This window comes from Halictus rubicundus, chromosome 9, assembly GCF_050948215.1.
Source record: "Halictus rubicundus isolate RS-2024b chromosome 9, iyHalRubi1_principal, whole genome shotgun sequence".
NCBI lineage: Eukaryota > Metazoa > Arthropoda > Insecta > Hymenoptera > Halictidae > Halictus > Halictus rubicundus.
In genome coordinates, this window is record NC_135157.1 from 14,686,761 (window position 1) to 14,705,354 (window position 18,594).

Consider the following 18,594-nt stretch of genomic DNA (forward strand, 5'->3'; position numbering starts at 1 on the left):
GGGAGCACTTATGGGGATACGTGGCCAGAGATAGGAGCATTGATTGGGATTGCCGAGTCGCCTGGGTTAGTAGATCCACGCCGATGTCCTGGATCTACCGGTGTGCAGTCCTCCATCCAGGGAAAAACGAACTTTCACTGGCGTTTTTTGCGCTCCTCATCTTTGGTAATCGCTGACTCTTCCTTCAGCATCCTGCGGTCTATTCAGATCCAAGCTGAATTCAAATTCTTCTAAAAATATTCGAGATCGCAGGATTCGGTCTGCAAAAATTGTTAACTCGAAGATTAATCGTGCACGTGAAATCAATTTTTTACAGTGACAGGAAACCGAAGTGCTTGTATGACAGACATTTCCGACAATGAAAGAAACGATTCAGGGGGTCAGATCGAACAATTCGAGAAAACTGACCTGGGGTTATGGTTGTTCGTCATCGTCCCTGTGTATCGAGCGGAACGGAACACTTGTCGCAACTCTTTCGAGACATCGAGCCGCGTAGTCGGAACAAAGCAACGCGCCGGGAGCTCTTACAGGTAACGCAGGTAACGCGGTTTCATTATCATACAAGGTCGACACCGGTGGAATCTCGCGGGGAGAAATCCTTTTGACGCGAAGCATTTGTCTTGACGGAGGCGCGCGAGGCTGTTCGATTTTACAGCCTCGTTGAACAGGGTCGGCACGCATAAGCTCACGCACGGATTGCTAGGATGCTCTCTCGCGTGCAGGATACCTTGAATTTTCATTTTTGTTACGCCGCTCGTTGTTTTGCTGCGCGGCGAATCGTCGGGGATCTGCTAACGCGGCTCGGATCGTTATCTTTATATGATGCTGAGGAAAAGCGGGGACCGAGTCGTGCACCTTTGCAATTTGAAGAATGTATGAATGTCTCCGGTCTAATTTATGCTCTTCGTGATCTGAACATGGTGTAAAGATTGTGTAAAAATGTCCTTAATCTACTTCGTGCTCCCCGTGATCTTGACGTTGTATAACAATTGTTCACATTGTGTCAAAATGTCCTGAATCCTTTCTATGCTCTTCATGATCTTAACATTGCCTGAAGATCCTCCATTTCATTCGTGCTTGCATTACATGCATCAAGTTCAATTGCACTGGACTTCGAAACATTTTTATTTCTGTATGAAACCATTTCCAACATATTTGTGACATTTTCCCGATTAAAATGAGCCCAAACACGACATTCTTCGATCCATATTTGCTCGTGCAATTGACGATTGTGGAGGAACCTCGATTATCCGAACCCGTACCTGAAATCTCCAATAAACAGTTAGCTCTAAAGCGATCTAAAGCACGATTCACTGGGCAGATCAGTGAGGATATAATCTAACATTTAGCCAGGTAATTGTTCAATTATCTGAACACTCGTGTTGCACCGATGAGTTCGGATAATCGAGGTGCTACTATATCCCGGATGAAACAAGCAAATATGAACGAAATGGTATCGTGTTTGGTATCATTTTAATCAGAAAAATGTCACGAATATATTGGTAACAGTGGCATACAAAAATAATTAAAAATAAAAGTTGTATCATTGAATTTATACTGTCTCTAGCTCCTCTTTTGCACGTTTCAGCATCAAGACATTAAGGGATAGTGTGTGTACACGTTACCAGGGACATTTTCAATTGTTCATCCGTCTTCGCAAATGTCTTCTTGCCTTCATACGAAAACGGCAGACTCTGGATTCGGTTCGAACATTTCTATCGAACGTCGATCGGACTAGAAAAGCGTCCTCAGGGTTCAAGCGACTCGAATGAAAACGACGACACGTCGGACGGCGCATAGTGCATGATATATCGGTATCGAGAAGACAGTATCCGCGTGCGGCTACCAGCTACTTAACCCGCGACCAATCGGTTACGTACCCGGCTGGTTGCATTACCTACCTACCTACTTGTTTAATGGCCTGCCAGCTACCAAACGGGAATCGACCTCCATGCGAGGGACAATGAGACTAGGCATCTTCGCTTTCGAAGTGGCTACCGTTTCTTGTTTACCCGTTCCCTTGCAGGATCGAGACCCTTCTCAGCGGCCTGTGGCTAAGTCTTTATTTGCCGAAGAAACTCTACCCCGGCCACCACTCCGCTGCGCAACGCTGTCACTTAAAATGCAGAAATTGTTGCTACGTTCTCGGAAGTAGCAAACGGGCTGCCACTCGGGCCACCGTCCCGAGATATTTGTTCGCTTGTTACGCTGATTCGATCTGGATACGGGCTTGCCACTGCCAATCGCAGCCAAATCGATCGGCTCGCGTTCCTCGCAATTAACCCTCCAGCGTTCCTCGTTATTGTTCATACGCTCGGCTGTCTTCAATATGTTGCTTCATTTATTAGGAAAATACAGGACTACGGTCATGATCAATTTTTAAAATAAAAATTAAACTTTAATACTCACTCAATCAGAATCTATGAAAAATTTACAAGATTGAACCGAGAGGGACAGACGAGGCTCTCGGGAATTAAAGACAGTTTACACCCTTAGCAAAATTTGCACCCATCGCAAACCACTTTTCCAGCGCTTCTCTGCACTGCCCTAATTAAATCAAACTTTTCAAACTTTTCCCGGCACCGAAAGTTCGAGGCGGTCGCGACGGGTGACACGAAACGCGGCGAAGAGAGGGAGCACGCAAAGCCTATTAATTAAAGCGAGTTCGGGTGAACAAAGGAACTCCGCGGAACTCCGTTTCCTTTGTGGCCGGGGTCTGCAGCCTCTCGGATGATTTATTAAGAAAGAAGCCGCAGCCTCGCAGCTCTGAAGCAAGAAAGCCGGCATAGTCGGTGAGGCAGTCGGCCAGTCAAGCCAGGACTTTTTCCGCCGGGGCTGAAAGTGTTTTTCATGGGTTTTCTTTTCGGCGAGGCCCCGCTATCAGCCGCAGCATCGCTTACGCGTATCACAGGCGGCTCATTGTTCGCGGAAGATTCAATCTCTACGAGCGAGCAGCCTTTCTCTGCTCTCCTGCATCCGCGACAGAGACCGAGGGCCGGCCTCAAGATAAATGAAGCAAGTGGTATTTTCCCGAACCTCCGACGGCGTTTACGTAATCCGGGGAGGAAAGTCAGGAAACTTGCCGCGCCGGATGTTTCTCGCGTTTTATCGCCGCCCCGAGGAAAGCAGACGGGGAATGATGGGATTGGTGGACGGAATTGGACCTGCCAGGGTGTGGCAATAACTATGCCGCACGACGAACTTTTTGTTTACGGAGATCGATTTTGCTGAAAACTGGCGACGCTTAAACTTGCTATAACTTTGTGAAAAAAAATTGTAGAGTCATCTATCTTGGCTAGTTTTAAAGCGCGAAGCTTCTACTTTCAGAGCACTTGGTTGTTTTCTCCTCTACGATGTTTGCGCATCGCGCAGCGAAGAGGGAAGTAGCTTTCGTCGAAAATTTTAACAATCTCGCAAATTGTCAAATTCAAGTAACTCTAGAAAAACGAAAAAATTTTTTCCCCACTTGGAACCACCGCAGATTTGAAGATTGAAGCTTCCCCTTTGAAATGACTCCTCAAAAACTGCTGTACGATTTTTTGTAGCCGTTCTACGAATTTTTATTACGACCAACCCCTATATTTCTGTTAGGATATGGTGTCAGGATATGGTCGTTTTCTTAATGTCTGATTACTTCTGACGCTATTGTTTATTTAACCGCGCCATTCTGAAGTAGCATCGAGCGCGTTGGTAGAAAATGAAACGTATTTTTAGGGCAGCCTAATAATAGTTGGTGAACTGGAAGGTTCGCCGGCGTGAAACGCTCAACTACGCACGCGTTCCTCCAGATGGTAGATCGCGATAAGATACACCAACGCTGCTTGTCATCGTAACCACGGGCCAGAGACGAAGACAACGTTTCTTTTCCAGTCTTGCTCGGCTTCCTCTTCAGCTTTGTGATTCACTCTCCGTTTCTACGTGCTTCCTTTACCCCCGTTTCCGCTTGGAAATGGTGCTTCTCTTGCAGAAGTATCTTGATGGGGTCACAGTAGGTTCTGCGTTAATTCTTTGCCCTTTAACCCCAGGATTTATTTATATTTTGCGAGACTTCTAATAGTATTTACTCTGACAGTGAAATTGAGTCAATCATACCTTGTGAAAGCACTTTCATAATTTTAGTAATTCCAAAATAAAAATTAGAAATGAGAATCTGAGAATTATGCAGTGTAAATATTTTTTCTCTAGACTGAATGAACGAAACTGTGTGGAAATTTTTTCCTCTCAATTGAGGGTTCCTGTGAATGAAATCGTGTGGAAATTTTTTTCCTCTCAATTGAGGGTTCCTGTGAATGAACCACAAAAAGTTGCTTAATTTTTGTCTGTGAATGGAACGTTCGGTTCAGTATGGAAAAGTGCAGCAATCGGCTGGACCGCAGGGTTAACTGAATCGCGGAAAAGTGAAAGCGCGCGAGATGTGTTTGGAGGCTCATTAGAGTTGTCGAGTACTTGCTGGAACGCAACATGCTAGGAGTGCACTCCTACCAGGACTGGTAGCGTTGCACTCGAGTGGACGGAGATTTGACAGTTGGTCCCGGTGTCCTACTCTTTGGCAGTTTATTCTCCATTAGTTGTGCAAATTCCATGCTCGAGAGCGTGCCTCGAGTGGACGCGGACGTAAAAGCTGTCGAGGATTAGTCCGATGTAGCAGAGCCATTGAAAGTTCCTGCGACGTTGTTCTAAGTCTGCGTTTGCAAAATTTTAATCGTGCGATATCCTCGTGAATTGCAATTAGCACTACCGTTGCCTCGCTTTTTATCATGTAAATGAATCTAAACGCGGCAACTCTCATGCGTGAACAGAGGACGAAAGGAGCTAGCCCGAAGGCAATCGAATTAATTCCTCCCACTGATTTCTCGATATTTAATTAAACGTTCCGACGTTCTGCGCTCTTTCTCGCAGCGTTACTTTCTACACGGGTTGATTAAAATCTCCCGAATGATTGAAAATTCATGAAAAACCCAGATGATCCGACCAACAACTCTCTTTTCCAAGGAAGCGCGAGCCAATCATGATTTACTGAGGAAGCGACGCGAAAGTTCGAATAAAAACGGTCGCACGCGTGAATGCAATCTTGTTTGTGGCTCGCCCGCTGGAGTTGTGTATCCGCCTCATTTTCTTCGGGTAAAAGTCCGTCGGCTAAATGATCCTTCGAAGAGACATTGATATCTATCACGACCGGGAATGATTAATTTACTACCCACCCAGTTGCAAGTGAATCAATTTTTCCGCAGTATCCGTTCGCACGAGAGCATTTCTTTGGATCACTTTCTTGCAACCCGTTCGGTCGAGGAGGTAAGAATTATTGGAGGAGCTCGTTCATTGAAAATAATCGCTGTGCCATAGTTAACTCATTCTTCACCAGTCGAGTGCAATGGGTTAATATTTCACTCGAGCATCATTTTTGAGCGGCGCGCCTCGAGCTCGGCGTGTTAAACAAATTGCGAATAAATTAGACAGCAATCTGCTGGATACAGCGAGTCGAATGGAACAGCACCGAAGTCAATTAGACCCCCTGAATTACGGGAATAATTTATTCCACTGACTGAAGGGTTCCTAAAAATCGCACTAGTGCAAACGTTATGAAATTTGGCATAAAATTTCAATCTTGTTAGCAAAGGATTAATGTGCCTCCGCCGACCGCAATTTTTACATTAATCAGCGCACTTGGAGCCGGGCTTGTTAAACAAATTGAAACAGAATTAGGCGGGTATAGCAAGTAGCCGCAGTGGCCGCAGGAAGGAAAATGGAACAACGCCGGAGCCAATTAGGCGCGTTACAAGAATAATTTATTTCGCCTCCTGAACGGCGCCTAAAAACTCCATTAATACTTCGCAGCGTGATCGTTTCGAAATCCGCGAACGCGTCATAAACGCAAAGCCCGTTTACTGCCGGTGGTGCTAAGAACAACAGGACATTTGACAGCAAATTGCAGTCGCATGTTCGGCCGGTAGTTTTTCAGCGGCAGCGTAACGAACAGCCTATTTAGCACATAGAAAATAAGTTCAGCCTTGAGGGACGCCGAGAGGGTGCCTGGCCTTAGCCGAGGCAAGAAAGTGGCGCGAAGAAACCCGACGAATCAAACTGCTTGCATTTCACGAAGATTGCAACGAAGATTGCGCGCGTTTCTTGCGGACAGGAAGGACGGGACGCGACGGTACGGTTTCCGTGATGCTCGCCCAGGTAGTTAATAAATTAGCCCCATAACGTAGGCCTTCGCAAAAACTGGCGCTGCTTCCTAAGCCCCGTATAGCGGTTCGCGGAGCTCCTCCGGCTCTCTGTTAGGCTACGAGTCGCGGGGGAGAGCAGAGTTTGCTGCCTTAAACAACCAGCACGCGAGCTATCTGTAACAGCGGTCCTCTTAAAGGAGATACAATTTAATTGGAGCTCGGTTTCCTCAGCCTTTCACCCGACAGGCCATCCGACTCTGCCACGCTCGTGTTCCGGTCGTCCAGGTTTCTCGACGCGCTCCGATCGCGAATTATGGCCAACAATAATGTGGTACGCTGGAAACGACAATGCTGCGTTGCGATGGAAACGTGCTGGATGATTGATCCGCCGGGACTCGGTCGCTAATCCTCCCTATAAACGGTCCACAGTTCACACGAGCCAACGAGATCCGTCTCCTGAATTTTTTAAATTTTTGCCAGCGATCTCGATGAAATTTTTGTTAATATAATTTGCTTGGAATTTTCTTAACTGCTCAATATGATCAAATTTTTAATATTTTTTCAATTTTATTGCTTTTGCCAATGTTCCCCACGAAGAATACCTCAGTCCTCAAAAATAATCTCTAGAACCTAACTCGAAATAGAACATTTTCAATGGCATCATAGTCGCCGATGTCTACATCTATTTAATTCCACTGAATATTGTTCACTGACGTTAATTCCTTCACTTGTTAAACACGGCATTCGATCTAGCTCTGCTATCTTTCATTACTGCGTTGCCCGTATTAGTAGAATGGCTCCTGAGGAGGTTGTATTAGAGAAGGTCATCTCAAGGTCATACATTCAGAAAGTCAGAATCACGACTTAGAACGATCTGGAATAGATCTGAAGGTGTTTAATTTACTCTGGACGAAAATCTAAATAAATTTGTTCAACGTTCCAGAGTCCCATGCTAATCCCTAAAGGCCAGCTTACCCTGCAGTGAACTTCCACTAGCAAATTCCCAAACCTGGAACCACCGCACCAACACCCTCAATCCCCAAAGATCACAGAGCCAAACACAAACATCCGCAACAATAGCCGAACAATTCCTCTCGACCTGACAGTTCCGAAAAAACCTGAGTCAGTATATCACAATTAAAGCGAACAGCGTCGAGCAAGCAGGTGTGCAGTACCCACAGCATTTCCCGAGCAGAATAGATCCTTTGTTGCGGGCACTTGATCGATCTAAATTCAAGTCAGCCCGAAGAATAAGCAACAAGGCAGGCTCTATCGATCTCCATCCGGCCGGCTCGGTGATTTCAGTCTATTGTCTTCGAAATGTATGGCATTAATGCCGCACAATTTGCACGTATTAGCGAACCGAAAGGGCCTGTGGATGGTGGCGGCAACACATAACGTTGGTTTTCCTGGTCCCCGACACCGAGTTACGCGTGATAACGTCAACGGGATAGAGAAAGTGGTCTTCGTAAATTCAGCGGTCGTACAGTAGCGCGAGAAAGCAATCTCTCGTAACCGTGTGCGTTTTCCGTTTTGTCCGATCTATTTCTGCCGACGAAAAGCCTCGGTCTCTGCTTTCACGGACATAGTGCAGCGGCAGCAGCATCCTCTCCGCGGACAGAGAGCCCTGCAGGCTCCACCGGCGACGTTGACTTCTTCTTGCTGCCTCGTCGTTAACATGTTGCTCGGCCCGTGTAACTTGTTTCTGGTGGCCGTGCACCCCGGATCATTATTGCTAGGCCGTGAGCGCGAGCATGATCGTCGTCTGTTTTTGAAACGCGGCCGCGCGCTGAGTTACAGGAACGTTCACGTCAAATCACCGGTGCCTTAAATGGCCAATATATAATGCGATTGATGTGGAAATTGACGGGCCGGTGGCAAGAAAGCTGACCGCCTACGTATTACACGCGAATCGAGAACCGCGTTATTGCACGGCGAATTGGGAACTTTCATGCGTGCGCATTTTTTGGGGAACTCGCGTTTCTGCACGCTCGACGCGAGTTCCCGTGAAAGCATGCGCCGAGTGAAATTTGTCAAAAGACCGTGGAAAGATCGATTGGCTGTAACTGCACCTCCGCCGGGACAAATGACCGGTCTCGGATTTTTTATTCCCATTATGCTTCCGTGGGAAATTATTGAATAAATTTCTTTATCGAAGCATGCGTTACTTGTACGAGTCTACAATACTCAATCGTGACTGAAGGAATTGCAAAGAGTCTCTCAGCTCTATTTTATCTGTATAGTTTTCCAGTGATCAATTTTAAGAATTGTTTTATTACTGTGTGCATTTTTGAAGGAAAAAAAATTCTTTAAGAAATATATTGACGAAAAATATTGCACACTACCCCAAATTTGAAGACTGTTATCAGTAGTTAGTAAAAAAGAGGTCGTTAAGATAATAATTGAAAAATCAATGTGATCTTCTAATCTGACCAAATGAAAAATGTCAAATCTAACGCAAGTTCGCCGTGCAGCAATTCTTTGCCGCAATAATTACCGAGGTCATGCGTTCCCGCGAAACTAATGCGACCACTCTAGCATCTATCGGAAGGAACAAGCCGGGGAACAAGTATGCTCGCGTTCCCTTATCAGCGACGTGCCAGCTGGTGCAACGTTGCCGCGATAGTTGCGCCGGAATATACTGCACCAGCAACTTTCCACGGTCGCGTCGGTATGGATATTAATTGAATGATCGCACCCACGGCTATTCATTATGCACGCGTTAATCCGGCCGTGTTGGAGCGGGTCCCGGTGCATCTCTTAGCGTTCTCGCCGCTCTTACGGACGCTGATTAAGCGTTCAGTAATAAATAGATCAGCGCGGATAGATCTCGGATGTTAACGTCCGCGTTCTGCGATTTTTAAATTTTTGTTATTTTGCACTTATTTAAAAGAAAAATAGAGTGAATATATTTTCATTAATTTCCTGTTTCTTACAACTGATTTCTCGCACCCCCTTGGAAAATGTGTTTCCATTTCTTTATTTAGAAAATCATATCTATTGCAAGATAATTTTTTGGAAACTTTTCTCGCGCCCCCAGGGACGCACGCACTCGGGGATGGAAAAATGTAGAATTTTGCTTAATTGATGCGGTAAAAATTGTGGAGTACTAAAATCTACGTCTTCCATTATGAGAGTGTTAAAAATATAGTAGTTCACGAATTTGGAGTGTCTTTTATGTTCGCCGACCGGTCTTCGCACGGTGAAACACGAAGATCAGAGGCCGGGGCATCTTCAGCGGTAAGATGCCTTTTTTAGCGGCTCATTATGCGGCGGCGCAACACCGGGGGAATCACGGGAGTACCATTATCATTATGCCTGCCCGCGGATAACGTAATTGAAACTCTAACTGCGTCTTGGTAGCGTCGCTACTTATTACCGCGGCGCTCGTTAATCCGCGCCGAGGGAAGCCGATAAGGCGAGAGAGAGGCACAGGTGCAGCTCTCGCGGCTCGATGATAATGGATCGACGTGCAGTGGGATCGCACGGCGAGACGCGAGAGCCCTCGATCCTTCGGGGAAATTAAATAATTACCGACAGTAATCGATCTGTCGGCTCGATCCGCCCGATATTGATGACAGTCGAACGAAAACAGAGAGCTCTTGCGCTCGCGGTGAAAGCGTTCTCGGTAGTTCCACGCTTGTGATTGATTGTCAAGGAGATTGAGTAGCGCTGATGTATCTCGTTCGTTCGCCTATACGTATACCCACACGGTCGCCTAATGACGGCCGAGGGATCATTCGCGGAACGACGCGAGGAGACGCGTAATCGATCGCGAAACACTCCTTTGGGCGATCGCGTGAAACGCTTCAACGAAAAATCGGATGATGAGGACCTTGACTCCCGGCGCTTCGGTCAGGGTCACGGTCCTGCGAACATTCTTCTGAGCTCTCTGCTTTTTTTTTTTTAATCGTCCTTTTCATTGACGGAAGGGGAACTATCATCAACTTGAGTTTCACCTCTCAAAAATTCTCGAAAATTAAAATAATTTAAAATTCTGATGAGAAATTGCTAAACAATTTCAGACAAACACATTTGAGTTTGCTAAACATTAGCAAACGAACTGAACACTTTAATCGTTTGAGAGAAGGGCCATTATGTATTGCACAGCAGAAAAGAACAGGGGCTCCGTTGCACACATCTCGAAATAAACGCGAGCCGGGCATTGTTCAAGAATTTTCTTATCAATAGCTGGTCCCAGTGCGCCACTTGCAGTTCTTATTGGCCCGAAACGGTCGTTTTCACGGTCCAGGAAACTTCCACGGTCGAATTAATGTTCCCGGAGCGTTCAACGGACGTTTCACCGTGTGGGGACAACGATTTGTAGTCGGGGATTTTTGCGGAGTCGTTTTGCAAAGATACGCGCCGATTAGAGCGGTCTCTATCAGAGGACCGGGAAAACTTGCGACCTCGTAAGCTTTCCGCGATAATATCGCACTGGTTACGACCGAGCGTGGGCGTATGAAAATGTCCAAGTCGCCGGAGAAAGTGTATCGGGCGCGTGCGCCGCTCGCGAGCTCGCGCGCGCGATTTTCACGGAAGAAATTTTGCACGTGGCAAGATCGCATCGTGATTGGAATAATTATGTTTTCCCGGGTCTCGCGGCGAGCCCCGAGCCGTGTCCAAGCAGGAATTTCTTAATCATTATCATTACGTCGATCCCCTGTGTTCGATCGGTTTTGAAGTAATCGCTGTTAACATTTTATATTCCGTTCTGCCTCTCTTGTAATTTGTTCGGCGACGTTTTTCAGATGTTTGGGGCTCGATCAGCTGATATGTTTCTCGATAATAATGTCCGTAGTGTGGTTTAAATTTGACGGGATTAAACGACAGCGAATAAACTGAAATTAAATAAAATTAGGATTAAATTAACCGGGTCAAATTTAATTCTAGTAAAATTGAATAACAGCTTTTTTGGAACTGTTTGACTGAATTTAAAATTCAATTGAGGTGAAATTGAATAAAGGGTAAATTTCTGGCACTATTTGAGTGAGTCATTAAAATATTTTAGTTGATTGCGACGGATCGATCTGTTGGATGTTCCTCAATGGAAATAAAGTGGAACGGTGCCGGGTCGTTAATGCTCCTTTTCTCTATCAGTTTGAGAGAAACTAGTTGTGTGATCGAACACGTGTGCCATTCGTATTTACAGGCTCGCTTGAACGCGCCTCCGTGATGAAAGGGTAACGCGCGCGCCATTATGCTTATAAAAACCCACAATAAATCTCGCTACCATGCGTGGTAGAATAATTACGAGAGGACAGCGGGAAGCATTCATTTGCTTTTCACTTGGCTCGTGTTACCGGTGTCAATGAATTCAGTCGATGAATATTGTTTTGTTAATTGACTGTTTACCACAGCGCACGAACGTCTGTACTTTCTTTGAAAATTACGGAAAAATTGCATTTCAAATTTTTCAGCAATTCTCTCAGTCTACATAAATTTATAAATTATTTTGCAATTATACTGCAAATTTACAATCATCTTGTATTTTCTAAAATAAATATTTAACGTTCAAGAATTATTATTTGAACCATTTCACGGTGGTAAGAATTGAAATTAATTTACTGAAGAGATATATTCAGGATGAATATTAGGATGAATAAATATTCATGGATTATTTGTGCAACGTTTTGTGAATAGAATTTTGATAGCATTTTTAGAGTAACGTGTTTAGCCCCTCAGCGTACGGTAACAGGATTGCGAAGGGGTGGGTTCCGCATAAAATAGGGTGCAGTCGAATAGTTGGGCTCTCGAACGCTAGATGGCGACTGGCTTCATGGAGTTTCTCGCTCGACAAAGTGTGCAGCAAATGTTACATCTACCGGCAGCCGAGAAGCGATAGTCAGCTTTGCGCAGTGGCGATATCGTAACCAATGAGGTTCTACCGAGGTGCGATTATTGCTAGTTGAAAACTTTTACCAATACCCCGCCATGACGATGTGAAAGACCATCGGCTTACGGCAATTTTTGATAACCCCTACGGGGGTTGCATACCATTACAAAAATAATTTTTCAGACCAGTTTTTAACAACCAAACTTTTCCAATTTATTAAATTCTAAGGAATAAAATCAGAACTCAGTTTGAATTCTGAAACTTTGCGAATTAAAACCCAAATTTTAACAACTAGAAATAGAGTGTGTTGGAGCTTCAAATTCCTATTTAAAAATTTGAGAATCATGTTTTTTTTAATTAAGTGTTCGAATTTCTAATTTAAATACGAATTGGTGAATCTACATAAAACTTTAAATTTCTATTCAAAAATTCGAATTTTGTTAGAACTTTGTACAGGGTTTGAATTGTTTCGAATAGTATCTGAATCAGCTTAGGGTTATTCAACTTTTTTATCTGAACGGTTCGAAGTCTCCCTATATTCCAATTTTTGCACAGTCCTTGAGAAACAGTACACACTTCACTTGACTCTGAAACTTCACTTGTTACTGACATCGATTCGAACTTTTGTACTCTAGCAGTATACACTAAATTGAGGATGTCTATTTTTCGTCCGACGTCAATGTAACAATTCCGATCACATACATTCTTTCCCTTCATTCACGATATACCTGTCTTTACACCAGTCCATTGAAGTCGGTGGAACGAGAATCGCGGTATGGCATTCAATTCATGAAACTTTTATGAAAGAGAGGCGAACTCGTATGACGAGAACCGATCACGAGCAACGATAGAAGCACAACGCCCTGTAATTCTTGGCAATTCTCAGGCTTCCACGGGTGCGTATTGTTACGAGATAATTAGATGAATGAAAGCAGACCTGTTCCACAATACACCTTCGTCTGTTAGCATTGTTTTCCTCTACAACACATCTACTTCAAATTCCCCCAATACCCGGAGACATTTAATTTCACAAATGTGTCACAAGTGAAAATTCTAAAAAATATTTACAAAGTACATAATATTTTCGAATTATAAAATTCCAAGAAATATAAAATCATGCTTAACGATGGTAGACCTTGAACGTAATGTCAAGGCAGTGTTTCTTCTCAGATGTTTCATTTTTCGAATTCCCAAAATTGTCTAGACTCTAGAGGCACCCACACCGCGTAAATCAAACGCAGCATGCGTGTCACCGACCACCTACCTGCCTCATGCGATTGTCCCCCAGGTGTATTTTCATTTCATTGTCCTGCGCTCGTTTAATCCGGCTCATTGGTTCCCGATTTCACCGTGCATCTCCCGCGGTAAATTTCTTATCGATTTCACTCCATCCGGAGCATCGATTCGCGCGTTTTGCGCGGACCGTTTAAAGACGAGCTGCTTCAGTACATTGAACACTATTGCAACAAAGTCTAGAGTCTCTGAACGACGTCTACTATAGCTTTAAATAGCAATGTTGAGAAAATTAATTTGACCTGTGAAGGTCACATATTTGTTCGAACAATGGGACCGTTTTAATATTTAAACAAGATCGAACTCTCTGAACTTATTGAATATTCGAGTATTCAAATTTTGTAGCTTCGTTTTGAATTTTCTTTTCAATTCAATAATTAACATGTACGCGGAACGCACACGTGCAATAGGCCCGAGACGGTTTCGGGTCCATCGACCCCGTGATTTCCGGCGTCGGCAATTTAGGTGAATAGCGGCGCGACCGGCGTTTAGGCGCGCGCGTTTAGGCCAGCGTTCGAAACTCCATTCAGGACGGACGACACGCCGCGATTAACCTATTTACCTATTGATCGACGAGGTCTTCCGGCAACCTTGTTTCGACGTGGATCGATGTGTACCCGCCGGTCGTTACGCGCAATTACCGCCGAGGATGTTATCTCTGTCCTGCTACGGAGCTGCAGCCGTCGAGCTATCCTCGTGGTTATGCAATGTCGTTCACTGGGGAGAGTCCTGCCGCCATTGACGCCTCCGATGCAGCTGCAGCAGCCCTGCACATGCTGCACCAACGTAAACACTCGAATCCCGAACCACGAAACCCTTAGAATTTTCGACTGAAATAAACGGTATTAAGTTATACACCAAAACTTTTGCCTGCAATTAAACCTGTAATTGCATGCACTCAATTTCTTATTTCCATTGATTTTTATACTACTACTTATTTTATATACTTCACTAGCGAAAGCAAAAACAAGGTATTAAAGAAAAGGCTATGAAATATATGTTATGTCTTGGATAACAGAAAATAAATTTAAATTAAATTTTTTAATTTAATATTTGGGCGATAGCGATTGCCACAGGCGTTCCCATGGCAATTACAGTATTGTCTCTGTAACTGTCGCGAAGGTGTCTACCGTAACTGTGATTCATTACAGAAATTACTTTAATAACCTTCTCCTACCTCGTCCTTGACTCGAGCGCGTTCTCGTTTCTTGTTCAGCGGTAGGAGAAACGGTGAATCGGGGTAATCGAACGATAAACGCGGTACACAAACAACGTTCTCACGAGGCTCGCGAATAATCCGCGGGACGATCACGCTCGCGAACTTCCGACGAATCCACCGGCGATCCCTCGAACGCGTAATTACCGATCGCGTGTGAGCAACGAGCGTCCGCATTGTTCGAACGCGTCGGCAACGTTTAACGGAAAGCGTTACATCATTATGGAAATAAAACGGCGAGTCCCGTTCCACACGCGGAGTCACTCGAAAACGCTTCGTTAGATCCTCGATCCTCGTTCCACCCGCGATCCCAACGTCGCGCCGATGCTCGCATGGTTTATTAGCATCTTATAATTGATTTCGTCGATACACTCGGTCATGGGCACGCGATAACTTGCCGCGATGATTGTCTGCTGCTTCGGACCAGCAATCATCCGCAATTGTCCTGTCACGAAGGTTAAGTGAACTGTCCCTTGGTGAAGTTGCAGTCTGCGAAGTTGCAGTCTGCACTCTCAACTGCTGTTCAATCTCCATTTCCCCGATTTTTCATTTCTCAATTCATTTTTGTCTTGATTCTACAATTTTATATTCAACTACCATGTTCATGGACTGAGCAAATTTCTCCTACCACGAAGATTATTTGAAATTTGATTTCGATCAATTCAAGACCTAATTTTAACGCAGGGGGTCGAAACACGAGGGAAGACTTTCTGTCATTTATTTTATGCATCAAATCCGTCTACTCAGGGGCGAAATAAAATTTTCCAATTTCGCTTCCTCAAAAATGGGAGTTTCTCTCCGATCTCCCCCGCGAAACGTTCATTTCTGCAAAGAATGCGCCCAACCCCAATCGATCTGCAGCCGGTCTCGCGTGAAACTATGCGATCGTTCGCATTCCGCCGGAAGTTCGGTGAACTTGCGGCCGGATAGGGATGGTTTCAGCCACCGAGAGCGACGGCTGGAACAATGGTCACACCCCATCGACGAATCGGCACGCGAACCACCCTCTAACACGGCAACCATCGATGCCGGGACTCGGTTCGAAAGTCGTTGCTCCGGGAAGACAGCGGCGAAGACCTGTATCCGTTCCGTACTTTTAATCGCGTAATTTCCACGGCAACTTCGCTCCGTTCCATTTCCGGCGCTTTTACGTCGGGCGGGCGCGGGGGGAGGCCGCTTATCACTGGCTTCCACGTGGCGAGAGAACTTGCCGTGCAATTAAAAGTCTGCCGTCGTCGATCAACCCCCTGCCACACCCCCGCAACACCCCCTCTGTCGCCACATAGAAAGGCGGCGCGATCCGACGCCACGAACTTTGCGAAAGTTCGCGGTGAAGCACTTCGCCGGGTTTCGCGGGGGCGGAGCCGGAATTTGCACGCGTGCATATACCGGGTGCAGCTTTATCACGTGTGCTCTGCTTTCGAGTGTTTTCCTATTTAAACTCAGCTCTATATCTACTCCTAAAACAATTTCTATTTTGTTTTGCTTGGATTATTTTCCGACCGATCCAACGAGGGCGTTTGGCGAGAAATTTTATTTAAACTTAAAGCAATTACAATAATTACAAAGAATTTATAAGTAATGGAAGACCTCGAGAGATTAGTGTGCTGGTATATATATATTTTTTTTTTTTTTGATGTAGTAATAGGGGATGCAGAAAAGTGTAAGTGTATCTTAATTCGAGGTTTTTAGTGTCGCTGAATTCCGCGCCACCCCGTACATGATCCTTCGCGAATTTTTGCGAGCACAGTCGAGAGGAGGAACTCGTTTCGCGATCCCGATGCCAGCGCCGCGATTACCAGCCGCGATTTTTATCATGGCGCGTGTGCGTCGGCAATATTATCCGGGCTCGGTGTATTTTTTACGGGGAAGTTCGTGGCACGGCCTTCCGGTTGCACGTGAACAATTCTGGGAAACGTTGATGTATCTTTTGGGACGGTCGCCGTCGGGCCAGCCGACAGGGCTGCGTTTTAATTGAACGCGACGAATAAAAGCTGCTCTTTATTCCGGGCGCAGCAACATTATACTTGCGAAGAATCCGGTCTCGGTGCATACATTCTGCAGTTAATGATGCTGGGTTAATATACTTTACCTTGGTCGCTTGATAAGATCGTGTCTTTCTTTTCTTTTTTCGAAACGGCGAGGTCATTGGCATTTCTCTGAAGAGTTATCGCGAACGAATCGCTTTCAGGTGGTTTTTTTTTCACGTCGTTAGTCATTAGTTCAATTAGTGGGGAATTAATCGTTGCTCGACTGTGGGTTTTACGCGTTCACGACAAAACGGTGCAGGAGAAACACGAACGGTAAATTGTTACATTGTTTTCAAAGTATTACATCTATCTAGATAGGAAATCAATTTCTGTTTTACTCGAGAATTAAGGTAGAAGCCTAAACAGACTAACAATATTTTGTAGTCGTTGCAAAGGGGAAATATTAATCTTCAAATCTGTGGTAGATTCGTTCACGAAAAAATTTTGCAATGCTTTTAGACGCGTTTCAATAAACAGCATTCTTGAAAAAAATTGTTTAAAAAGAACTGAATAATGGAAGAGAAAACTAGAGGCCCCAAGCCTTAAAATGAGCTCTCGTTTATTACTGTACGACTGTTTTTCCCCAAATTGCACCAGTTTAAACATAAATATATCAAAAAAATATTCTCTTCGTTTCTGATCTTTCCAAAATTACTGATAGAAATAAACTGTGGTTTGGATAATTTTCTAAAGAATCAGAATCGATCAATGAGGGGAGTACTACCAATTGTAGTTATTAGTTCACCCTAATGAGTAGCATCCCCAGCCATAAGCGGTTCCAAGAGCCATCAGTTTCGTTCGCAGTCTCGTTGTTTCTATTTTCGTGGTCCCGCACGGCTCCACGAAAACAGGAAAAACGATCCCCGCATCGGCATCGTTTCTCCATCCGCCTCGAATTCACGGTTAATCGTGGCCTGACCCGCGGGTGACTCAATTACCAGATACACGAGCCACCGGCGGATATCGAGGACTCTCTCTTTCTCACGTTACGTATCGCCACCTGGTCGGCTAGGCGATTCCCGGATCATAAATCGAGCTGCATCAAAATGAAATTTTCCACGGTGCTGCTGGAAAAACCCGGAGACGCGCGAGCCTTTCGGCTTGTACTCATTAATTGGATCGCCAGGAGCGACTCCAAACCAACCAGAACGAATCCACCGATAGGTCTGCGAGCATTCGAATAAATTCGAACTTGCACGATCTTCAATGCAGTCGATGAATGTGCAGGATATATTAAACGCGATAGTTCGATTCCTATTATTTTAATACGAACTCGAAATTTGAGGATGTCAATAAATAGTAAAAGAAGAGAACAATTTTTACTTTCCATAAAAATCCGCAGACTACTTACCATTTTTATCCTTCACCTTCGGTACTCATTTTCAGTCTTCAAATAAGATAACTTCCGTAAAATCGAGTAAACTGAAAATGGCGAAGAACACGGCAAAGCCCGCTGTCAGTATGAAAAGTAAGTTCGCCGGCGGCCAGGCCGGCAGCCACGGAAGATCAGGGCAATTTCGCGTCTCTTAAGTCGGTTTCCGATGGAACACAGGCGGATCCACGGTGAGCGCGTTTAAAGAGGTCCGCGGCAGGCTATTTGTCTTCGTTTTGCGGCGTTCGTGCACTGATAGGAACGCCATTAATCATGCGCCGGTCGTACGGGGCCCAGGGCCCCTGCGGTCCCCGATATCCATTATTGCCGTTGCGGCGAGACACTGACGCCCGATGGATTAATTGCGTATCACGTCGTCACGCCGATTAGAATATCTAAGGTTCTGGCTCTGGCCCCGGGGACAACCGGAACCCCGCCTGCGCGCGTGTACGTTCCCTCAATTATAAATTAAATTCGCTGTGGGATCTTGCCCAACGTTTCACTTCGGATCAATGAATGACATGGGAAAGTGGTGATGATTTTGGTGGGGGTTGCTTGGAAGAAAAGGAAAGCATTCATCTGTTGATACTTGATGTGACGTTATTGCAAAAATTCTGAGAACCATCCCACCAATCTACTAATAGTGGGGGTAACTGGTGACGTCACGATCTGTACTGTAG

At 45.1% G+C, this 18,594-nt stretch overlaps 1 protein-coding gene and 1 non-coding gene across 7 annotated transcripts in view; both read left to right on the forward strand.

Moving 5' to 3' along the window:
* LOC143357013 (uncharacterized) overlaps positions 1–18,594 on the forward strand; it is a 410,515-nt gene that overhangs the window by 93,299 nt on the left and 298,622 nt on the right. The window lies entirely within an intron of this gene.
* LOC143357551 (U4 spliceosomal RNA) lies at positions 12,015–12,156 on the forward strand. The gene has a single exon (XR_013082829.1). It is a non-coding gene; the product is annotated as a U4 spliceosomal RNA (small nuclear RNA).